The following is a 4,301-nucleotide window of genomic DNA, read 5'->3' as shown; positions in this document are numbered from 1 at the left end:
ACCTATTTTGTATTTTATTTAGAAACAGGGTGTCACTGTGCTTAGCCCTTTGCTTTTGCTGAAGCTGGCTTCGAACTTGTGATCCTCCTGCCTCAACCTCCTGAGATGCTGGGATTTTAGGCATGTGCCACCACGCCCATTTCGTATTTGCCATCTTTTTAATTTTTGTTTCTCTCCACCTTTCCCGGACATTTTCTCAACTTTGAATTCAAAAACACTGTTGAGATTTAAATTTCCAAGAGCTCTTTTGCTTTCTAAAGTTAGACTTTAAGTGCTTCCTTTATTTTTTTATTTAGTGAGCTAGGGACTAAACCCAGGCCTTCATGTATTCTAGGCAAGCATTCCACTAATAAATACATCCCTATCCCTAAATGTTTCATTTTGAAGTTTCATCTTTTTGTTGTTTAATAGATGAACTGTCTGAAGATATGAGTAACAATTTTTATTTTTTTTAGAGAAAAGGATAGAATTTAATCTTTATTTACAGGACACTGTACGATATGAAATTCCATATAGAAATAAGAAACCCATTTAGAGGACAAATTTTATACAGTATGTAAAGTTTGAAAATGTTCAAGTATAGTTTTGTTGTTAAAAAAAAAACATTCTAGGGCTGGGGATGTGGCTCAAGCAGTAGCGCGCTCTCCTGGCATGCGCGAGGCCAGGGTTCGATGCTCAGCACCACATACAAAGAAAGATGTTGTGTCCGCTGAAAACTAAAAAATAAATATTAAAAAATTCTCTCTCTCTCTCTCTTAAAAAAAAATTCTACGATAACAAACCACATTTAAAAAGAGCTCTCAGTAGAGAAACAGTAAGACAAACTTATACGAATACAGTACACAACAAAATTTATGCCTCAGTTGTATAGCCTAGAAGTTAAAGGTCCCAGGAGTCCCTTCCTGAACTTGAAAGGTATAGCCTTCAGAGATAGTTTCTGGCACAACATTTTGATCTTCCTCTTCCTCTTCTGAAAAAATACTTCTCTATCAGTTTTAACGAAGTCTTGAACACAGACTCATTTTCATGTTCTGCAGAACTTCAGTTTTATCCAAGCCTCCACATTCTTCAATCATTATACTCAATTTTCTCAGTTTCACTCATTTCTCAGAAACCGGAAAGATATTTGAAATGGCATCCAGAATAACCAGAATAATTTTGCTATCTTTTGCTGTTAAGAGGTTCATCAGTGGTTCTATTACACCACCATGAAGGAAATATACAATCTGTTCAACTGTCCCACCACTTGTATAATTAGTCATAGCCCATACATCTTCCTCTTGTGTCTTAAAGTCTGCCTTAGAACACCAGTGAGGAATGGGACTAATCTATGATTGACAACTTGCTATATCTGGTCCTGTTGGCCAACTGTGATGTTTGACATTGTCCATGTAGCTTCCTTCTGAATATTAGTTTTGGGGTCAGTTTGTAGGCTGGAAAAGATGGCAAGTGCACCTGCATCTATCACAACCTGAGTCTGCTCATCTGTTCCAGCCATATTTCCTATGGCTTTTGGAGCAGGAGTCACAGTTAACAATTCAGAAGCTCTCAGAAGTTTCACAAGTTGGGGCACAACTCCTATTTTCACAACCATTTCAATCATTCATTTGGACCATCAGTAAGGTAGGAAATAGCCCAGCAGATATCCACTAATATTGCTAGATCCTCATGATGCAGGAAACAACTAAAGTGGAAAGAATTTGCTCAACAGAATCTAACAGAGGTGCAGCATTCTTGTCGAAACAAAGGTTTGAAAGGGTCCTGATAAGATTAAGTAATTAATCACATGCTAAAGTTGACATATTAGGAACTGCAAGAAGAGCCAGCAGTGGGGCCACTGCACCATATTTTTGCACCATATTTGATAACCAAGTCTCAGAAACTGAACCATCACTTGCAATGTTTCCTAGAGCCCTTACAGCTTGTTCACTGATGTGAGTAGGGGGAGATGCCAAGAGAGAGACGAATGCTGGGATACCACCTCCATCCACCATAGCCTTGGTCTGTTCTGATGTCTCAGAAGCAATGTTAGTAGATGCCCAAGCAGACTCAAACTGAATGAGACTAAACTCAGTTCTGCCCAAGAAGGACACAAATTTTGGGATTAAACCAGCCGGGATTATGTTGTCTATGGGGGGCTGTTTTTCCTGAGAAAGCAATTTCCTAGTAGCTTGAGTAGTTTGGAGTTGGCTTTCCAAATTGTTGCTGTATGCCTTTGACAGTGTCATCAACAGACCAATTCACAGTGCCCTGGCTGTTGTGATTTTCCTGTAGTGGAGAAGTGACATCATCAGTATAGGAGCTTACATTTCTCCTTTTCAGCATCTGGTCATCCTTCTTAGCTTTCCTTAGCTCCACATTAACTTCTATTTGGTGCTGCCTCATTTTTGAACAATCTTTTCCTTGTTTCTGAATCTGTTAAGCCAGGCAGCTGGTGAGTTAGCCTTCTCCTTGGTGGACATGGTTATGAGACAAAGGGAGAAAGCTGCACAGCGGGCTCAGGCTTCCACAGGAGGTGGTGCAGGGCTCACAGGTTATAGATGGCTGCCCTCGAAACATTCACCTCTGCTCAGCCCAGAGACAGTGTCATGAGTAACAATTTTTTCATTTGTTTTCTTCTCCCTTATCATATGGGTTTCCTCCAGGTTGCTCTTTTCTGTCTGTTTTGAACACTGTGTTCTGTATTAGCTGTTTTTATTTAATGTCTGACAATGCTTAGTTGAGGGCTTATATATTTAATACTGAGCTGCCTCTAGGCTCCATATATGGATGGAGCTTGTTGATCGTGACCTTAAGTGTATGGTAACCTAGCTCAAGTCTTTTATTGAGGAAAACTTGATGTCACTTTCTTTACCTCATTTGGGCTGTTTAAACTCCTTAGAGAAGCCTCTTCTCTTACCAGGAAGGTATAGACTTAGTTTTCAGTATTTTGGGAGCTAAGCTAAGATGGCAGAGAGTACAGGAGGATCTTAACATCTTTCATAAAAGCTACTGGACTCAGTGGTAGAGCATTTGTCTTCTACCTGGGTTCAATTCCCAGTCTGAAAAAAAAATCATTTAATATATCTTATTTTCTATAGAACCCCTATCACTGAATCTGGTAATTCTCAGACAAGAGACCCCACCTTTTACCCCCTGTGTCCAATAAATCTCCATTCTTTTGCCAGAATGAAGGAAGCAGAATTGCCTGGCAGGATGTGGGCAGGTGGGTGGGCCTCAGATAGCTTAATATTTCCTAATCAGATTTTTCAGTCTATACTTCCAGTTTTAGCTTCTCCTTTTCCCACAATTCCATATTGTGCCACCAACTCCGAGCCTTTTATGAGTTCAGTGACGTGAATCAGGTTGTCTCTATTTTCTGTTGCTGGCTTACATTTGTGTTTTTCTAGGTCTATTAAAGCACTTAATACCCATCAGGCTTCCACAGGAGGTGGTGCAGGGCTCACATTCCAATTATCAAAATTTTGTGCCTGCCATTTCCATTCTTCTTCTCTTTATTCCTGTTAGTTTATGACTTTAAAAAAATACCTTTACAGTTATTATAATGGAGTTTTGGCAAAAAGGGAAATTTTGGGCAGAAAATGCAGTTTGTTTAAACCACATTTTTATAAAAGTCAGGAATATTTTAAATATTGTTTTGTAAAAAAGTTAATATAAGACAGATGTTGAATTGGCCAAGGTGGTGAACAAATCACACCCATCCCATCTCCTCTTTCTCCTATTTCCTAATGAAATGATTTGAGATTCGTAAAAGGAAAATTTTTTGTCATGCTGCTGGAAATTGAAGAGGAACCCCTTTTATCCCTTAGTCTTCAAGTAATTCCCATGAAGCTGAGTCAGATGAATGGCTTGGAGGAGAGAACCAAATGTATAAACAATTTCTTAAAGTTTAGGATTCTCATTTGGATATGAAAAGGGGAACTTGTGTTTTGAGAATTTTCCATGAATTCCCTCTACTTGGGAAAAATAAATTCAGATTATTTAGACTCCAGGTTACTGACTGAGGAACCAGTAACCTAAACAGTATCAGTAAACCTGATATTTAGATATCAGAGGATATCTATGTATGTTCTATTCATTCAATTCAACAAATATTTTTTGAGCGCCTGCGATGTGGGGGGTGCTGTTCATATTACCAGATGTAGAGCAGTGAACAAAAAGGACAAAAGTCCCTAATGTCGTGGAACTTAAATTCTAGCAAGAGGAAATAATAATAAACATAGTAATTACTAGTTTATGTGATAGACTGTGTTGTGTGCTTTAAAGAGAGAGAGAGAGAGAGAGAGAGAGAGAGAGAGAGA

General features: G+C 38.8%; 1 pseudogene; it reads right to left on the bottom strand.

The window, feature by feature from the left end:
- Window positions 1-872: 872 nt before the first annotated feature.
- Window positions 873-2,462, bottom strand: LOC113189328 (importin subunit alpha-1 pseudogene; annotated as a pseudogene).
- Window positions 2,463-4,301: the final 1,839 nt, after the last annotated feature.

Source organism: Urocitellus parryii, chromosome 7 (genome assembly GCF_045843805.1).
Source record: "Urocitellus parryii isolate mUroPar1 chromosome 7, mUroPar1.hap1, whole genome shotgun sequence".
NCBI lineage: Eukaryota > Metazoa > Chordata > Mammalia > Rodentia > Sciuridae > Urocitellus > Urocitellus parryii.
The sequence above is the reverse complement of the archived record's forward strand: the minus strand, read 5'-3'. Positions and strand labels throughout refer to the sequence as shown.